The sequence below is a fragment of the Chiloscyllium punctatum genome, chromosome 31 (assembly GCF_047496795.1).
Source record: "Chiloscyllium punctatum isolate Juve2018m chromosome 31, sChiPun1.3, whole genome shotgun sequence".
Classification (NCBI taxonomy): Eukaryota; Metazoa; Chordata; class Chondrichthyes; order Orectolobiformes; family Hemiscylliidae; genus Chiloscyllium; species Chiloscyllium punctatum.
Genome location: NC_092769.1, coordinates 53,691,975 through 53,712,982, shown reverse-complemented (window position 1 = coordinate 53,712,982; position 21,008 = coordinate 53,691,975). Strand labels below are relative to the sequence as shown.

The following is a 21,008-nucleotide window of genomic DNA, read 5'->3' as shown; positions in this document are numbered from 1 at the left end:
TGGGCATCGCAGGGGATACAGTGCTTTACCCCCACTGCTTCCCCCTCACCCCTAACTCTACTTCGATTTGGTCTCTTAAAACTCTGTCATTTGTAATGGTTCGCTTTGCCCGTACTGGACTTTGTTTGTAAATATTCAATTGGTTACACGGGTGGTTTACTGCTGGTGATTATATATTTAAAAAACCCAAAATGGCGTAATGATGAACGTGGGAAGGCTGCTCAGCTGTGTGAGATAACACTGGAATCAACCAATGAGAAACAAAGAAGTATGTGACCCATTCACACAGCTGTGTGATGGGCGGCGTTTTGGCACAGTGGTTGGCACAGTGGTTAGCACTGCTGCCTCACAGCGCCAGAGACCCGGGTTCAATTCCCGCCTCAGGCGACTGACTGTGTGGAGTTTGTACGTTCTCCCAGTGTCTCCGTGGATTTCCTCCGGGTACTCCGGTTTCCTCCCACAGTTCAAAGATGTGCAGGTCAGGTGAATTGGCCATGCTAAAATTGCCCGTAGTGTTAGGTAAGGGGTAAATGTAGGGGTCAGGGTGGGTATTGCTTCGGTGGGTCAGTGTGGACTTGTTGGGCCGAAGGGCCTGTTTCCACACTGTCATATAATCTAATCTGTAATCTAAGATAACACTTCTGGGTAGCAGTAATGGGAGGGAAATAGAACACTTCACAGCTCACTGAAGGAGAACTCAAAAGCAGTTAAATCAAACCAATGGTTCAGAAAGGGAGGGAATATTTCCCTGGAGTTTGAGTAACTGGAAAGTGATGGCGTCCGGGAATAGACAGGATTTTGTTTTACAAGGCGTTTGTAATTTTTAAAAACTGATTATCAGATTATATTATATTTCTTTTCTTTTAGTTTTATTTATTGTGGAATAAACAGCTACAATATTTTAAAACCAAATTCACAAACTTTGTGTTAAAGACAAATGTTAAATAAAATTCATCAAACCATCCCTCACTGAACACTGATGTGGAAGTACAATCTCCTGGAGAATCGCTGCCCTGCTTACTTCTTCCTACCCCGGCTCCATCGCTATATACATACTTGGGAGATAGCAGCAGGAGGCCATTCGGCCTTTCAATCCTGATCCACGATTCAAGGGGAAACAGCTAACCATCCAGCTCAATCTCCTGTTCCTGCTGTGTTCTAATCCCCTTTCACGACTTTAGCTCAAAGAACAATATCTAAGTCCTCCTTTGGCTTCACTACCGTTTGTTCCAGTGATGTTGTTGTGTTACTGTATGGGTGTAGGCGGGGGTAATGTGATGGTGCTGCCTCCTGGAGGATGCACTCAGCATCCCTCATCATCCTGCAGTAACATCAATTGGGTTTCAGCAACTAGAGATAGAAAACATCTCTAGGATATGGGCATCACTGGCTCAGCCAACATTTATTCCTCATCTATAGTTACCCTTGAGAAGATGGTAGTGAGCTGCTGTCTTGTACCATTCACAGTCCATTTGGCGCAGAGAGACCGACAATGCCGGGAGGAGAGTGTTGCAGGATTTTGGCCGAGTGATTCTCAATCTTTGGTTCTTCAAATTCTGGGTAACTTTATCACGATCGTCACAAGATGTTGAGATTTCAGTCTGCAAATCTTCACCATCTAGCACCCTGTATAAAGGAATATGTACAGATTAGAAATTCAGAACAGGCAATTCTAGTTTCTCTAGAATATCGTTTACCCCTTTCTTCCCCCAAAGCTGTAACCCTCCAGCCCATTTACTCTCTCCCACCATTCTGACTTAACTACCCCTAATGTACACCCTCTACATTCTCATGGTGTTACTGATAAACACGTCTATGACACCACTTCCCGTCCCTGGTTATACTCTGCACCCTTTCTGGGTTCACTTCCTTTCCCTTCAGTTGCTGCAAGTAAATAATGTAACAGCAGAATGAAACAAAAGGAAACAGAAAAGGAGGTGGCAGATCCTGGACAGAAGAGGAATCTTCAGTCTGAGAGAATGGGTCACATCCTTCTTTGTTTCTCATTGGTCGATTCCAGTGTTATGACAAATTCGGAATGTAACTTGGTACCATGTGGGTGTGGTGACACTTTGACCCTCCGACAGATCATACTACAAGCAAATACGTTCCTCCTCCAGACAATCACAGTGTAAAATACTTTCCACTAGTTACCCCAAAGCAGACGCTCCAAAACCCACCCACATTCTGTACGTGTGCAGTGCCAGGTTTCCCCACAGACGTGCGGTCCCTGCCTCAGAATTTGAGAGTTACAGTCCTCATGCAGCCATTGGAGCCATGTGTCTGGAACGTGAATGAAAATTGTGGGATGGAGGATGTTGTGTATCGGATCCCCATTCAGACACACGGGACATGTGGGCTGTCACTGGGATTTACTGAGACATTAGCTTAGACAGCCTGATTTCTGACGTAAGGAACATAGATTCAGCGAATTGGCGGCTAGGGAGGTTAATAAGGCAAAGTAGGTTTAAAGCAGAGGTGGCTTAGTGGCTAGAACTGCTGCCTCACATTATCAGAGACCTTAGGCGACTGTGTGGAGTTTACACATTCTCCCCATGTTTGCATGGTTTCGTGCAGTTCTCCAGTTTCCTCACACAGTCCAAAGATATGCAGGTTAGGTGGATTGCCCATGCTAAATTGCTGACAGTGTCCATGCACGTGCCGGTTAGACAATTAGCCATGGGAAATGCAAGTGTGTCTGAATGGGATGCTCATCACAGGTTGGTGTGGACTCGATGGATGAATACCCTGTTTCTGCACTGTAGGGACTCTATTCTATTCTCATGAGGAAGAATGTACTTGTCTGAACGTGTTGTGAATCTGTGGAATTCCCTTTTCAAAATGCGGTGGATGCCAGGACAATGAGTCAATTTAATGAAGAGATACAGATGTTGAATTTGCAATGAGTTGAAGGGTGAGAGAGAGCTGGCGGGAAAATCCAGTTGAGACCGATGTGAGCTCAATCATCACCGTATTAAATGGTGGAGCTGGTTCGAAGGGCTGCATTGCCTCTCCTGTGCCCAGTGCTTATCTTCTTACGGTAAGAACTGGAAAGCTCAATCCAAAAATCACCATCTTCACCAAAGGAGATTTTCGGAAAATGACAGATAGTCAGGTGGAGTAGCGTTCCAAACTTAGATAGTGAGGAAGCGTGTAGGAGATAATGATTTTGCAATTTTAAACTGAAGGGAGACAGTGATTTATGGTTTTAGATTGCGTCGTACATTCACACCGTGCAGAGTACGCTGTTGTGAATATCTAACCTGTACTTTATTACAAAGCCAAGGTCACTGACAATGAAACCCAAAACTCCCAGGAAACATCGCCTCCCCTCGTAATCTGATAAAAGGCTTCTGATAAGTCTGGTTGAACTTAGAACACAGACGGAAAGCTGGAAGATTAGATCCACTCCCAAGATCCAGTGTTTAAACAAAAGGAGACTACAATAGGATGAGGCAGGAGTTGGCTAATGTAGACTGGAAACAAAGACTTTATGGTGGGAAGGTTGACAGACAGTGCAAGAATATCAAAGCAATTTTTTGAAGTGCTCAGCAAAATTATATAGCAGGGAAAAAGAAGGACAGTAGGAAAATGAATAATCTGCCGTGGGTGGCTCAGGAAATAAGAGAGTCTATCAAACTGAAATAGAATGCATACAGATTGGCAAAGACCAAGGAGAAACGAGGAGTTTAGAAAAACTTTAAAGATCAACAGAAAGCGAGATGGGATTGGGGGAGAAAAGTGATGAATAGCTATCCCTAGGGACAGAATAGCAGTTTACACTGCTAGAGGGGAACCTATTGTGTGGGGAACATATGACCTCTGTAATTGTTGAAGCACTTAACTGTTACCATCGAGATAATCCTGATCAAGTTAAAAATCACAGAACACCCCAAAAGCTTGTACTTCCAAATAATCGTGTTGGACTATAATCTGGTGTTGTGTGGTTTTTAACATTGTCCACCCCACCATCAGCTCCTCCACATCAGAATCCTGATAGATAACCCACTGAAACTGAAGTGCCTGTCAGATGCTGAGGGAGCCACGGGGGCGTGGGGGAAGGGTGTGTGGTTTAACCACACAGTGCTGAACTGAACTAGACTTTCTTACTGCCGTTGCCATGGAGATAATACTGAGAGACAGTCTCGATTCAAAGTCCCAAACCACAAAGGTATAAGACTGGGAGCTGTACATGGGACAAGCGGGGAGTTACCTGATCCTGCCTGAGGTTTTTTGCATGTACACTACCCATGTAACTGCCATGTTTCATCAATAAAGAATCAAAGAAGACCTCTAAGAGTTCTGTGCCTAGTTATTCCTATCCAGTAGGGTTCAGAAATATGAGTACACAGCAGTCAGTCTTCACAGTGGAGGATACGAAGAGCATGGCAGTAATGGATAAGGAGACTAAGGAGGGTGAGGACATAGATAATAACCATTATCGTGAAAGAGTTAGAACTGGATATGCTAATGGAGTTAAAGGTAGACAGGTCTCATTGCCCTGATGGAATACATCCCAGGATACCAGAGTTAGTGGGAGAAATAGCAGATGCACTTAGGAGTTGTAGAATCCTACAGCAGAGTCAGGCCCTTTGGCCCAAACTGGTCGATGCCGACCAGAATGTCCATCCACGCTAACCCCATTTCCCTGCACTTGGCCCATCTGCTTTTGACCCTTTCCTATCCATGTATTTGTCCAAATGTCTTTTACCTGTTGTGAGTGTTCCTGCCTGAACCACTTCCACTGCCAGCTCATTCCATATACATACCACCCTCTGTGTAAAACAGTTGCCCCTCAGCTTCCCTTTTATTCTTTCTCCTCTAACCTTAAACTGATCCAATCAATCCGTCCAATCCTTGAATTCCTGGGAAAAAGACTGATTGCATTCACCTTATCCATGGCCTCTCATGGTCTTATACACTTCTAAAAAAGAACCCCCTCAGTTTCCTCTGCTCTAAACATAAAATCCTCACTTGTCCAACCTCTCCCTATAACTCAGACCCCTGAACCCTGGCAACATCCTTGTAAATTGTTCTGCAATTTTTACAGTTTAATAACTGAAACCTACATTACATTCATCATATTTCCAGTGTTTCCCCGCGGGGCTGGAACCGACGGGACAATGCCAATGGATTACAATCCATGATCGAGAATGAACCCCTTTACAACAATCCCGTTTTCATAGTGTTCCCCATGGTGCAGGTATCCTTGTGTCTTTCTGGGTGCATGGTTAATTAAAGACTTGTCCTTCTACAAAGCAAAGTTGTGGCTTAATTGTTCCTGGGAAAGGTGCCATGCTTTTTCAGACTTTCAAAAACAAATGAACTCGCTCTCCACACTCACCATGCTGACATGAACTTGGCTGTGTCTCAGTACTTTTGCAGTCACACTGAGATTTGAAATATTCGCCCACGGACAGAATGCACACCTTTCCTTCCAGATGAAAAGGCCAATGATATTCAGATCGGCACGGATCAAGTAACTATCACATCTGAACATGAAGTTCAATTTGTATTTCTCATCCGCAACTCCACCCTTTCAGTACCATACAACAGAGCACACAAGTTACCACTGTTAATACAGGATGGAAATTCATAAGACAATTGTAGTATTAAACTGTGGTTTCCTTGTTCCCCCAAAGCTTTAAACCTCAGACTCACAATTTCTCTCTTCTTTGAACTGAAATCCAAACCAATCCCCCCACTCCTTTCCTCCACACCCAGTTCTCACACACTATCTCTTCGAATTCAGTTTCCTAGCTCCTGATGAGAACCATCCCGCATCCACTGCTTCCTGCACACTCTGGCCAAATACCATCTTACTAAAATGAGCCAAATTAGAATTCTAATTGCAGGTCCATACTTTTTCCTTTCCATAACAAACCTGAATCTTCACAAGAGTTCTTATAACCTCTGCAAAACGCTGCACCACTGATAGTCTGATCACATGTCAGGGTAGCAAGAAAGGGGCCATTCCCCTGGGTCCTGCTCCCAGAGGGATGAAGCTGCTAATGACAGGTTAATCCCTCACACCCACAGCCTCCTTCCCAGGCACTGACGTATACAGTGCTTCCTCCCACAATTGGCCAGCACTGCGCCCGTGCACTTGTGTCCCCTCCTACAGCACTTGCTCCCAATCATACAGGGGTCCAGGTGATTGACATCAGCTACTAACCAATATATCAGAATCCCTACATTATGGAAACAGGCCCTTCGGCCAAACAAGTCCATACTGACCCTCCAAACAGTAACTTACACAGACCCATTCCCCCTAACTAATACTGTGCGCAATTTAGAATGGCCAATTCACCTGCCCTGCACATCTTTAGATTGTGGTTGGAAACCGGAGCACCCGGAGGAAACCCGCTCAAACACTGGGAGAATGCGCAAATTCCACACCGACAGTCGTCCTTGGCCGGAATCGAATCCGGGTATCTGGTGCTGTGAGGCAGTAGTGCTCACCACTGAGCCGTCTGTATGGACGGGAGGGGGCGGGGCTGGAGGACTGGGATAACGGATTGTAAACAATGAATGAATGTGCAGAACACTGGTGGATGGACAGGTCAGTGAGGGACAGGATCCGTGCAGCAGCAGGAGGGGATCCTGGACAAACTGAGCAATGGGGGGGTCTGACAGGAGAGAAACTACAGGATGGTTCTGTTTGGAGACTCAGGCAGGGACAGCTGGGAGACAGTATGGCCTGGTGGCTTGGGCAGGTTTACTAATCAGCCTCTTCAAAGATGCTGTTACTCAACTCTGAGCCTGATCCTCCTGGTCCAGAGGTAAGGACACTTACACTATTTCCTGGTGGGCAAGGGAGACAGGGACTGCCTTTCAAAAGGAACTCACCTGTGTTGGTGACATTAACAAGACTCAATACAGAGTCACTGACAAAATGCTGGTGTACTTGAACTTCATCCAGAATATGAACACCTATAACTGGGCAACGCAGACTCCAATGTACAGAGCTAAATCCTGGATACTAATAACAGCTTTGTGCATGGGAAATCATATCTCATGAATTTGACTTAGTTTTTTTGAAGAAGTAACAAAGAGGATTGCTGAGGTCAGAGCATGGACATGATCTACATGGACTTCAGTAATGTGTTTGACAAGGTTCCTCATGGGAGACTGGTCAGCAAGGTTAGATCGCATGGAGTACAGAACTGGCTCGAAGGTAGAAGGCAGAGGGTGCTTCTCAGGCTGGAGGCCTGTGACCAGTGGAGTGTCACAAGGATCGGTGCTGGATCCATTACTTTTTGTCATTTATATCCATGATTTGGATGTGAACATAAGAGGTATTGTAAGTAAGTTTGCAGATGACACCAAAATTGGAGGTGTAGTAGACAGTGAAAAAGATTACCCCAGGGTAAAAGAGGATCTGGATCAGATGGGTGAATGGGCTGAGGAGTTCAGTTTAGAAAAATGCGAGCTGCTGCATTTTGGAAAAGCAAACTTTAGCAGGACTTATACAATTAATAGTAAGTTCCTGGGGAGTGCTGTTAAACAGAGACCTTGGATTGCAGGTTCATAGTTCCTTAACAGTGGAGTAGCAATTAGATACGATAGTGAAGGCCACAGTTGGTCTGCTTGTCTTTATTGGTCAGAGCATTGAGTATAGGGATTGGGAGATCACATTGCGGCTGTACAGGACATTGCAAAAGTTGCCGAATCAATATTCCATAGAATTCTGTTCTCCTTCCTATCAGATGGATGTTAATAAACGTTAAAAGAGATCAGAAAGAATTATAGCATGTTGCCAGGGTTGGATAGGCTGTTTTCCGTGGAGCGTCAGAGGCTGAACGGTGACCTGAAAGAGATTTTTAAAATCAGGCTGGGAATGGACAGGGTAAATAGACAAGATATTTGCTCTGCAGTGGGGGAGTACAGAACTAGGGGACTGGGAGGGAGGGTAGCCAGATCGAGAAGGGTGGGACCGAAATGGATGAGGAAAGAAAGTGGGGGGGGATAGAGAGTGGTGGCACAGAGCCGGGTCTGGACAGAAAGTGGGATTAGAGAGGAGGGGAACGGGGGGTGGGAGGCGGGGTTGCGACTGACAGAAAGGGCGAGGGGAACAGACCGGGGTTGGGGGGGAGAGGGCGAACAGGCTGACAGAGGGGGGAGGAGAACAGGCCGATTGGGGGAGGGGGAGAAGAGACAGGCCGGTGGGGACAGGCCGACAGAGGGGGGGGGACAACAGGCCGACAGAGGGAGGGGGACAGACTAACGGGGGGGTGGTGGGGCGAACAGGCCAACAGAGGGGAGGTACAGACAGAGCGGGGGGAGCAGACAGAGCGTGGGGAGATAGGGGAACAGAGGGGGAAGATGGAGAGTTATTTTATAGATCTAAAACTCAACCCTGTTCACGTTTTCTCCTCCTCACCTTATTTCCCTCTGAAGGGCTCAGAACAACTGTATAGTTCTTGGAAAGCAGAGTTTCAGGGAGATCAGGTGCTGAACATGACATTTGGGACACTAACATTGAATGAAATGTGCTGATCCATAAATGTACTCTGGTTCGATTCCACTGTCTGTGCGGTGTTTGCACATTCTCCCTGTGTGTCTGCGTGGGCTTTCTCTGGGTTCTCTTAATTTCCTCCCACAAATCCAAAGACATGCAGGTTAGCTGGATGAGCTTTGGGTAATGGTAGGTTACATAGTTAGGGTGGAATGCTGTTCCGATGGTTGGTATGGTCTCATGGGCCGAAAGGCCTGCTTCCACACTGTCGGGATTCTGTCACTGAGTATAGGGATTAGGAGGTCACGTTGTGGCTGAGTAGGGCATTGGTGAGGTTAGTTTTAGAATACTATATTCAATTGTGGTCTCCCTGATTTCAGAAAGATGTTACCAGAATACGACTCAACCTCTTAATGACAAGTTCCTGGGAAGTGTTGACAGACAAACAGACCGTGCAGTGTGGGTTGATAGTTCCTTGAAAGTGTGGTTGAAGGTCGACAGGTCGGTGAAGGTGGTGTGCGGTATGCTAGCTGTTATTGGGCAGTGCATTGAGGATAGGAGTTGGGAGATCATGGTTCGGTTGTACAGTTTATTGGCTCGGCCACTTTTGGAATCCCCAGACTGCTTTCAATTCCAGTCTCCCTGTTACAGGAAAGATGTTGGGAAACTTGCAAGAGTTCAGAAAAGCTTTTCCAGGGTGTTGCCAGTATTGGAATATGTGAACCATAGGGAGAAGCTGAATAAGCTGAGTCTTTTTCCCTGCAGCACTGGACAGTTTAGGTGGCTTTATCGAACTTTATAAAATTATGAGGAGCAATGATAGGGTGACTAGACATGGTTTCTTTTTTTCCCGGGGTAGGAGAGTCCAAACAAATGTGAATCTTTTTTCCAAAGTGGAAATGACAAATTCTAGAGGAGAGATGGCAAGTTTAAAGGATATGAAAACCAAACCAACTGAAGACGCTGTAAACCAGGAAGAGAAACAGAAGTTTCCAGAAAAGCTCAGCAGGTCTAGCAGCATCTGTGAAAAGAAATGAGACTTAATGTATCTGAGGAAGGGTGACCAGACCCGAAACTTTAACTGATTTTTCTTCACAGATGCTGAATGCTGAGCATTTCCAACAATATCTGTGCAAGTTTAAAGGGAGTTGTTTGGAGTATATACCTGAGAGTAACTTTATAAAGTGCAAGTCAGACCACATCTGGAGTGATGACAGAAGTTTTGGTCCCTTTATTTAAGGAAATACATCATTTCATCAGAGGCATTTCACAAAAAATTGACTGGGATGAACCCTGGTTTGCAGAGATTATCTTTTAAGAAAAGGCTGATGAAGTTGGGACTCTACTCACTGGATTTGGGAAGAATGAGAGGGGATCTCATTGTAACATGTCGTATTCTCAAGGGGTTTGACAGGGTAAATACTGAGTGAATGTTTTCCATCAAGAGGGAGTCTGGAACCAGATTCTGGGATAGTCGCAGAATCACGGGTTGTGTTTTGGATTCGTCAACTTTAAGGCAACACCGGCACGGGTCAGTGGTTTCAGTAGCAATGGAGATGGGGTCAGGTGGAGACAAGCAACATTTAAGAGATTGGAATTCCTGGTGTTTGTGATTGTGAAGATATCTGATCAGAAGGTCAGGTTGGGGTCAGATATGAGAGCAATATTGTCAAGAGTGTGGTTCTGCCTCAGACAGTTCCCAGGGAGAGGGAGGGGCTCAGCAGTAAGGGAAAGTAATTTGTAATAGCAACTGAAGGCAATGGGTTTAACCATTGCAACGTTCCGTTGCAGGAAATTGCAGCCAATCGCTTGGTGGGAGTGTGATGAGCAGTTTGATAACTGAGTAATGGAGAGGGATGATGGGGAGGGAGAGCTGGGCATTGTCAGTGTACATGTGAAACTAACACGGTGCTTTTGGACGATGTCACCTCTTGGTAGTATGTAGGTGAGAAACAGGAGGGACCAAGGAGAGATCCTTAAGGGACACCAAATACAGGGAATTCAGAAAGCTAAGGGAGAGTCGGGATGGTGTAGGTTTTTGCAACAACGGTTGGGTTAAATATTAGTTTGTAGCAGAATGGGAGAGAACGACATCATCAGAAAAGACAGACAGATAGAACAAGGAACAATATCTGTGAACTGGGGAGGGGGAGTGATGAGGAGGAGGAGCAGGCCAACTCCAAAAGCACTATTCCTACATTAGTGACATCACCCAACACCACCCGAGTCTCAGCCCATTTACTGAAATACTTGTCCATCCCTGTGTTATCTCCAGACTTCATTATCCAAACACACTCCTGGCCAGCCTCCCACATTCAACTTACATGCAATCTCAAGAGTATCTAAAACCCTACTGCCCAAGTGCTCACTTGTACCAAAACTTGTTGATCTATCAAAAGGCTCCTATAAACAAGCAATAATTTAAAATTCTCATCCTTGATGTAATTCCTGGCTGTGAACAGCCCTGTCTCCCTGCACCACACAACCTGTGAAACCCCGACAACTCATTTTCTTTCAGAATCCCAACGATGTGTTTATTCATTGCTTCACCTGTCTGGCTGTTTCTACTGTTGCCAAGGCAACACGGTCTGGAATTCCCACCCTTACCCCCTCAGACCTGCTTTCCTCCTTTAAGGTATTCCTGAAAACCTGTTTATTTGGCAATTCGTTTGATCACCTGACCTAATATCCCAAGCTGTGGCCTTATGTCAGAAGTTCTCAATAGTATTTCTGTGGAATTATAAACATGATAAAAAAAAACTGTCGTTGATTTGCACACACATTGTCAACTCTTCACTGTCGCTGAGTAAATAATATATAACAGCTCTTACCCAAACACATTGTGGGAGCACCTTCACCACACGAACTGCAGCTGTACAAGGAAGTCAAACATCACCTTCTCCACAGGCAATGGGGCTTTGGCATTGATCACTGGTATCTGTGGAGGGAGAAACACACAGTTAATATTTCAGGTAGTGCAAAATGCATCATAGGGAGGGAATATGGTGCAGAATTTGGATTTTCAAATTTGTGTTTTACAATGTGCACTAAGTTCTGTAAAACCTCTCATCCCATACCATGAAAATTTCCTTCTCTTCCTGGTCAATATGTCTTTCCTTTCCCCTACCCTTCACCTTCACACATTTCCAATGCCTTGGTCACAACAACACTGTGCTGTCAGTGAAGTTTATCACGTGGATGAGTATTGTCCCGCCCCTCATTCACTCCGATTGGTTGAACGACCAACTAGCACCTCTAGCCCCCGTACCCCCACTCTTATTGGTCCTGCGCTGACATCAATTATCCGAGGCCCATTGTGGGCTGGAGCATGCTCAGTGCTTCCTGATTTTGCTGTTGTTCGTAAGGTATGAGTGAGAGAGGGCTCCTCCCTGTTTTTCCTGATGTCAGACAATAACAACAACTATCTGCATTGTATGGAGCCTTTCACATTGACAAATCTTCTAAAATGCTTCATGAATGATGGAAATGTTGATTAAAGAGAACGATTTTCAGATACATCTTTAAGGCGGAGAGAGGGATTTAGGGAGGATATTCCAAAGGTTTGTGTCCTCGGCAACTCCAATCGTGGAGTGATATAGGTGGGGAACAGCTTATACTGGAGACAGTTAGTGGCTAACCATAGGTTAATAACCTCATGTCGAAGCCCCTACCCCACACACCAGGACTTGTTCTCACAGCCTGCCATTACACACTACCTATGGTTAGCCACTAACAGTTTCCATTAACAGCTAATCACCTTCCCCCAGCCAGAACTTTATCCACTCCTTTACCCAACCGTTCTTCTCACTCTATCCCCATCTATCCTTTACTCCATTTATCCGCCCCCCACACTAACTTCTGCACTTAAACTGACTTTTTTTCTCAGAAACATCTGTCCTGAGGAAGGGACACTGGGTCTGAAACTTTAACTCTGATTTTTCATCACAGATGCTGCCAGACCTACTCAGCTTTTCCAGAACCTCCTGGTTGTTGTTTCTGATTTACATCTTCCACAGTTCTTTTGGTTCTAATTTACCAGGAGCTTGTAATTCAGGTCCCACAGCCTCTGTCTCAGTTTCTGCTGTCTCTCCCAACCCCAAACAGTGACACTGCACCTGCACAGCTCATCGACAGGTGTTGTCTTGCTGGCCACACCCCTCATTCAATGACTCTCCTCCCATTGGTCTGGAGCTGCCGTCAATCAGCCGGGCCCCATTGTGATGAGAGTGGAGGGCTAATCCCTCACTCTGCCCTGGGATGAGCTTCATCTTTCACAGTGAATGGTGCAGTATCACAGAGAACAGGGCCTGGGGACTATTCAGCCCATTGGGGCTGTACTCACTCCCTCTGGAGATACTGCAAATCTGTGCCAAGTCCCCTCCCATGTGCCCATAGTCCCCCAAATCTTTCCTTAAAAAGTAAAATTCCAAGTCTGTTTCAGAATACCTGCTGAATCTGTGTCGTTCAGACTGTTCCAGATGCTCAGAACTTACTGAGTAAAATAGTGTTCACATTTTCACCTTGTATTATTTGCCAATTACTTGAAAGTAGTTACGAAAAATTGTGACAGTATTAACAATTCCTCTCTCTCTCTGCAAATTCAAGATCTTGGAACCAAATCTGTACGAGATCGAAATCACTGCTTCACCTTCTCAGCTCCAAGGATAATTATCTGTGCTTCAGCTAGCTTTCCACAAAAGAGAGGAATGCATCTTAATTTATTAAGATCAAAGAAACAGACCTTCGGTCCAATTCGTCCGTGCCAACAAGTAATCCTAAACTAATGGATTCCCATTTACCAGCTTTTGGCCTGTATCCATCAAAACCCTTCCTACTCATGTACCCAATTGGAAGCCTTTGAAAATGTCGTTATTTTTCAGCCTTCACTACTTCATCTGGTAGCCCCTCCCATACACACACCACACTCAGCTTGAAAACATTGCCATTTAGATCCCTTTTAAATGTTTCCCCTCTCAATTTAGAGCACCACCCAGGTGCTCTAGTTTTGGATTCACCTAACCTGAGGAAATAGGACCTCGGTTGCTCACCTTATTCACACCCCTCGTGATTTTATAAATCTCCATGAAGTCACCTCTCAGTCTTTGACTCACCAGAGAAAATAGCCCCAGCTTATTCAGCCTCTCCCCATAGGCCAAATCATCCAATCCTGGCAACGTTTTTGTAAACCTTGTCCAAACCTTTTCAAGTTTCACAACATCCTTCCAAGAACAGAGTAATTCAAACTGAAAACAGAATTCCAGAAGTGGCTTAATCAATGTCCTGTCCAGCCACAATATGGCGTCCCAGCTTCTGTATTCAATGCATTGACCAATAACGGAGAGCGTTAATGGTGTCCCATTTGTCAGCGGTTCACCCTCATCCCTCTAAATCCTTCCTCTTCATGTACGCAATCAGATGCCTTTTAAATGCTGCAATTGTACCAGCCTCCACCCCTTCCTCTGGCAGTTCATTCCATACATGCAATGCCCTCAACATGAACAAGATGCCCCTTAGATCCCTTTTAAATCTTTTCCCTCACCTTAAGCTTGTACCCTCTAGTTCTGGACCCATTGAACTTGGGAAAAAGTCTGTGACTGCTCACCTTATCTGTGCCCTTCATGATTTTATAAGATCATCTCTCAGTCTCCCACCCTCCAGGGAAAATACTCCCAGCCTATTCAGCCTTTCACAATAGCTCAAACCGTCCAACCCTGGCAAAATCCTTGCAAATGTTTTCTGAACCATTTCAAGTTTCTCAACATTATTCCAAGAACAGGGAGATTGGAACTGAAAACATAATTCCAGAAGAGCTGTAATCAGCGCCCTGGAAAGCCACAATATGATGTTACAACAGCTGCATTTAATGCATTGACCAATAACGAGGTGCATACCAAATGCTGCATTCACTACCCCGCCTCCCTGTGACTCTACTTTCAAGGATCTATGAACCTGCACTCCATGGTCCCTTTGTTCAGCAACGTTCCCAGGACTTTATCAATAAGTGTAAAAGTCCTGCCCTAATTTGCCTTTCCAAAATACAACAGCTCATATTTATCTAAATTGGACTCCATCTGCCATTCCTTGCTCCAATGGTCCATCTGATCAAGATCCTGTTGTATTCTGAACCAACCTTCTTCACTGTCCACTACACCTCCAATTTTGGTGTCTTGTGTAAACCTACTGACCATACCTCATATATTCACATCCAAGTCATTTATTTAAGGGCCCAATGTCCATTCTTGCAGCACCCTGCTGCTTACAGGCCTCCAGTCTGCAAAGCAACCCTCCATCATCATCCTCTGTCTCCTACCTTCACGGCAGTTTTGTAATGGCTTGCTCTCCCTGCATTCCATGTTATCTAACCCTGCGAACCAGGTGCTTTGTGGAACCTTGTTGAATGTCCATATAAACGTTCACCGCCTGGCTTAATCAATTTTATTTGTCACTTGAAAACACTCACTCAAGTTAGTGAAACACAATTGTGCATGTACAAAGCCATATTGACTCTCCCTGTCATTCCTTACCTTTCCAAATAGATGGATATCCTGTCCCTCAGAATCCCTTCCAACAAATTCCCTGCCACTGACTTCAGGCTCACTGTTCTCTTGTTCCACGGCCTCTCCTTACCACCTTTTAAAAATAATGGCACCTCACCCTGTCGCTATCAACAATACAAATACCTCAGGAGAGGCCCAACAATCACTTCCCTAGATTTCCAGAATTTTCCAGGATACACGTGATCAGGTTCCAGGGCTTTATCCACCTTGATGCGATTTAAGACATCCAGAACCACCTCCTCTGTAACATGGACACTTTTCAAGTTATCTCTCTTTATTTCTCCAAACTCTCGAGCTTCCATATACTTATCCAGTAAAAATGAAGTGAAATATTTGCATATCTTTCGCACCCCCTGTGGTTCCATAGACACCCTTGTTGACCTTTAAGGGGTCCTATTCTCTGGTCTAGTTAATCTTTTGTCATTGATATATTTGTTTCATCTCTTTGGATTCTACTCCAGGACATCCCAGAAAGGCCTACTTCACGGACCGTAATTTTCCTCTGACTTGATCAACAATGCCATCCAACACATACCCTCCACTTCCCGCACCTCCGCCTTTACCCCACCCGTCCAGCCACAATCAAGGATATAACCCTGCGGTCTTCACCTTCCACCCCACTAATCTCCAGAAACAGCGCATTAACCTCTGTTATTTCTGCTACCTAAAGTCAGACCCCACCACCAGAGACATATTTCCCTCCCCACCCCTATCTGTGTTCCGCAGAGACCATTCCTGCTGCACCTCCCTTGTTCGGTCCACACCCTCCCACCAACCCACCCTCCAAACCCTTGACCCTCCCTTACCGCCATGGGAGATGTAAAACATGCGGCCACACCTCCCTCTGACCTCTGTCCAAGATCCCAAAAGGATCTTTTCACATCAGGCAGAGATTTGCCTGCACATCCCAAAAGCTCATATACTGCATCTAGACACTATGGGAAATTTAACAAGTGTGTGTACTTTAATGCCAGAAGTATACGAAATAAGGTAGGTGAACTCGCAGCGTGGGTTGGTACTTGGGACTTCGATGTTGTGGCAATTACGGAGACATGGCTAGATCAGGGACAGGATTGGCTGTTGCAGGTTCCAGGGTTTAAATGTTTTAGTAGGGTCAGAGGTGGGGGCAAAAGAGGGGTGGGGTGTGGCTTTGCTTGTCAAAGATAGTATTACAGCGGTGGAAAGGAAGATGGACGAAGATTTGCCATCTGAGGTAGTTTGGGTGGAGGTTAGAAATAGGAGAGGTGAGGTCACCCTGTTAGGAGTCTTTTACAGGCCTCCTAATAGTCATAGAATCGTTGAAGAAAGGATTGTGAAGATGATTCAGGAGAAGAGCGACAGTAATAGGGTGATTGTTATGGGAGACTTTAACTTTCCTGATATTGATTGGGAAAGCTATAGCTCAAGTTCGTTAGATGGGTCAGTGTTTGTGCAATGTGTGCAGGAGAGTTTCCTGACACAATATGTAGATAAGCCTACAAGAGGTGAGGCCATACTGGATTTGGTTCTGGGTAACGAACCAGGCCAGGTATTAGAACTAGAGGTAGGTGAGCACTTTGGGGACAGTGACCACAATTCGGTGATTTTTACTCTCGTGATGGAGAGGGATAAGTGTGTACTACAGTGCAAGAGTTATAGCTGGGGGCAGGGAAATTATGATGCGTTGAGGCATGACTTAGGATGTGTGGATTGGAAAAGTAGATTCCAAGGCAAGAGCGTAATTGATATGTGGAACTTGTTCAAGGAGCAACTATTGAGTGTCCTTGATAAGTACGTACCTATCAGGCAGGGAAGAAAGGGTCGTGTGAGGGAGCCGTGGTTTAATAAGGAGTTGGAATCCCTTGTTAAACGGAAGAGGGCGGCCTTTGTAAAGATGAGGCGTGAAGGTTCAATAGGGGCGATTGAGAGTTATAAGGTAGCCCGGAAGGACCTGAAGAGAGAGCTAAGAGCAGCAAGGAGGGGACATGAAAGGTCCTTAGTTGGTAGGATTAGGGAAAACCCTAAGGCTTTCTATAGGTATGTTAGGAATAAAAGAATGACTAGGGAAGGAATAGGTCCAATCAAGGATAGTAATGGGAAGTTGCGTGTGGAGGCTGAAGAGATTGGGGAGGCGCTGAATGAATACTTTTCGTCAGTATTCACTCAGGAACAGGACATTGTTGTCGATATAAATACTGAGGCACGAATAAGTAGAATGGATGGCTTTGAGATATGTAGAGAAGAGGTGTTGGAAATTCTGGCAAGGGTGAAAATAGATAAGTCCCCTGGGCCTGATGGTATTTATCCTAGGATTCTCTGGGAAGCAAGGGAGGAGATTGCAGAGCCATTGGCCTTGATTTTTGTGTCCTCTTTGTCGACAGGAGTAGTGCCAGAGGACTGGAGTCTAGCAAACGTGGTTCCCTTGTTCAAGAAGGGGAGTAGGGATAATCCTTGTAACTATAGGCCAGTGAGTCTCACTTCTGTTGTGGGCAAAGTCTTAGAGAGAATTGTAAGGGATAGGATTTATGCACATCTGGATAAGAGTGATGTGATCAAGGATAGTCAGCATGGTTTTGTGAAGGGCAGGTCGTGCCTCACAAACCTTATTGAATTCTTTGAGAAGGTGACTAAGGAGGTAGATGAGGGGAAAGCGGTAGATGTGGTATATATGGATTTTAGTAAGGCGTTTGATAAGGTCCCCCATGGTAGGCTACTGCAGAAAATACAGAGATATGGCATTGAGGGTGAGTTGGAGGTTTGGATTAGGAATTGGCTCTCTGGAAGAAGACAGAGGGTAGTAGTTGATGGCAAAGGTTCATCTTGGAGTGCCGTCACTAGCGGTGTTCCGCAAGGATCTGTTTTGGGACCATTGCTGTTTGTCATTTTTATAAATGACCTGGAGGAAGGGTTAGAAGGTTGGGTGAGCAAGTTTGCGGATGATACGAAAGTCGGAGGAGTTGTAGACAGTGAGGAAGGATATGGCAGGTTACAGCAGGATATAGGGACAGCCAGCACGGATTTGATTAGGGACAGCCAGCACGGATTTGTGAAGGGTAGGTCTTGCCTTACAAGTCTTATTGAATTCTTCGAGGAGGTGACCAAGCATGTGGATGAGGGTAGAGCAGTGGATGTAGTGTACATGGATTTTAGTAAGGCATTTGATAAGGTTCCCCATGGTAGGCTTATGCGGAAAGTCAGGAGGCATGGGATAGAGGGAAATTTGGCCAATTGGATAGAAAACTGGCTAACCGGTCGAAGTCAGAGAGTGGTGGTAGATGGTAAATATTCAGCATGGAGTCCAGTTACAAGTGGAGTTCCGCAGGGATCAGTTCTGGGCCCTCTGCTGTTTGTAATTTTTATTAATGACTTAGATGAGGGAGTCGAAGGGTGGGTCAGTAAATTTGCAGATGATAGAAAGATAGGTGGAGTTGTGGACAGTGAGGAGGGCTGTTGTCGGCTGCAGAGGGACTTAGATATGATGCAGAGCTGGGCTGAGGAGTGGCAGATGGAGTTCAACCCTGCCAAGTGTGAAGGTGTCCATTTTGGAAGAACAAATAAGAATGCGGAATACAGGGTTAATGGTAGGGTTCTTGGTCAGGTGGAGGAACAGAGGGATCTTGGGGTCTATGTACATAGATCTTTGAAGGTTGCCACTCAGGTGGATAGAGTTTGTAAGAAGGCCTATGGAGTATTATCGTTCATTAGCAGAGGGATTGAATTCAAGAGTCGTGAGGTGATGTTGCAGCTGTACAGGACTTTGGTTAGGCCACATTTGGAGTACTGTGTGCAGTTCTGGTCGCCTCACTTTAGGAAAGATGTGGAAGCTTTGGAGAGGGTGCAGAGAAGATTTACCAGGATGTTGCCTGGAATGGAGAGTAGGTCATACGAGGATAGGTTGAGAGTTCTCGGCCTTTTCTCGTTGGAACGGCGAAGGATGAGGGGTGACTTGATAGAGGTTTATAAGATGATCAGAGGAATAGATAGAGTAGACAGTCAGAAACTTTTTCCCCGGGTACAACAGAGTGTTACAAGGGGACATAAATTTAAGGTGAAGGGTGGAAGGTATAGGGGAGATGTCAGGGGTGGGTTCTTCACCCAGAGAGTGGTGGGGGCATGGAATGCGCTGCCCGTGGGAGTGGTAGAGTCAGATTCATTGGCGACCTTTAAGCGGCATTTGGATAGGTACATGGATGGGTGCTTAATCTAGGATAGAAGTTCGGCACAACATCGTGGGCCGAAGGGCCTGTTCTGTGCTGTATTGTTCTATGTTCTATGTTCTATGTTCTATAGAGAAGCTGCAGAGCTGGGCAGAAAGGTGGCAAATGGAGTTCAATGTAGCTAAGTGTGAAGTGATTCACTTTGGTAAGATTAATAAAAAGATGGATTACTGGGCTAATGGTAGACTACTTGGTAGTGTGTAAGAGCAGAGGGATCTTGGTGTCCATGTACACAGATCTCTGAAAGTTGCCACCCAGGTAAATAGGGCAGTGAAGAAGGCATATGGCGTACTGGCTTTTATTGGTAGAGGAATTGAGTTCCGGAGTCCTGAGGTAATGCTGCAGTTGTATAAGACTCTGATGCGGCCGCATCTGGAATATTGTGTGCAGTTTTGGTCGCCATACTATAGGAAGGATGTGGAGGCACTGGAACGGGTGCAGAGGAAGTTTACCAGAATGTTGCCTGGTATGGTAGGAAAATCCTATGAGGAAAGGCTGAGGCACTTGGGGTTGTTTTCATTGGAGAAAAGAAGGTTTAGGGGTGATTTGATAGAGGTGTACAAGATGATTAGGGGGTTAGATCGGGTTGACAGTGAGAACCTTTTTCCACGTATGGAGTCAGCTATTACAAGGGGGCATAGCTTTAAATTAAGGGGGGGTAGATATAGGACTGATGTTAGGGGTAGGTTCTTCACTCAGCGAGTCGTAAGTTCATGGAATGCCCTGCCAGTAGCAGTAGTGGACTCTCCCTCTTTATGGGTATTTAAGCGGGCATTGGATAGGTATATGCAGGATAGTGGCTTAGTGTAGGTTAGGGGTGCTTTGATCGGCGCAACATCGAGGGCGAAGGGCCTGTACTGCGCTGTAATGTTCTATGTTCTATGTTCTATTTCATCCAACTAACCTACACATCTTTGGACTGTGGGAGCAAACTGGAACACCTGAAGGAAGCCCTTACAGACACTGGGGAGAATGTGCCAACTTGAACACAGATAGTCGCCCGAGACTGGAAACAAACCCTGGTCCCTGGAGCTGAGGAAGCAGCGCTAACCACTGAGCCACAATACTGTGGGATCTTTGGTGCTGATGTGCTGCCCCACTGATACCTCAGTCACTCACCTTGCCTAATTTCCTAAGAGGCAGTGATGACGGAGTGAAATTATCGCTAGATAGTTAATCCAGAGACCCAGATAAAGTTTTGGGGACCCGGGTTTGAATCCCATCACGGCAGATTTTGGAACGTGAATTCAATAAATATCTGGAAAAAATAATCTAGTGATGACAAGGAATCCATTGTCAATTGTTGGAAAAACCAATGTGGTTCACTCACGACCTTTAGGGAAGGAAAATGCCATCCTTACCTGGTCTGGTCTGCATGGGACTCCAGATCTATAGCAACGTGGTTGACTCTTAACTGCCCTCTGGGTAAACACAGCAATAAATGCTGGCCGAGCCAGTGACAGCCTCATCCTGTGAATGAATAAAGAAAACAGGTCAGGCTTTGTTCCTTCTCTAGTAGGTACAACTTACAAACTGAATCTGAAATGTTGTCGTACACACTGAACAAATACCTTTCCATCCAAGCCCCTAACACTACAGCACTCCGAGGCCATGTTGATAAAATTAAAACCACTTATCATTACAGCCATATTATTCTTACAGATAACTGAGGTCTCCTGGTAAAATTGTGTCTCAATTCCCCGCTGACGATTGGAGAGAATCTTCAACACAATCCCAGTAAGATGGTCATTCCTTTCTTATTTCTCAGTACCAACCAAACAACTTGCCTGGATGTAC

The 21,008-nt window shown here is 45.4% G+C and overlaps 1 long non-coding RNA gene across 1 annotated transcript; it reads right to left on the bottom strand.

Moving 5' to 3' along the window:
- Positions 1-1,501: 1,501 nt before the first annotated feature.
- LOC140456831 (uncharacterized) lies at positions 1,502-20,678 on the bottom strand. The gene is made up of 3 exons (XR_011953168.1): positions 20,573-20,678; positions 11,290-11,396; positions 1,502-1,626 (listed from the first exon to the last, which is right to left on the bottom strand). It is a non-coding gene; the product is annotated as an uncharacterized lncRNA (long non-coding RNA).
- Between the last annotated feature and the right edge of the window lie 330 nt (positions 20,679-21,008).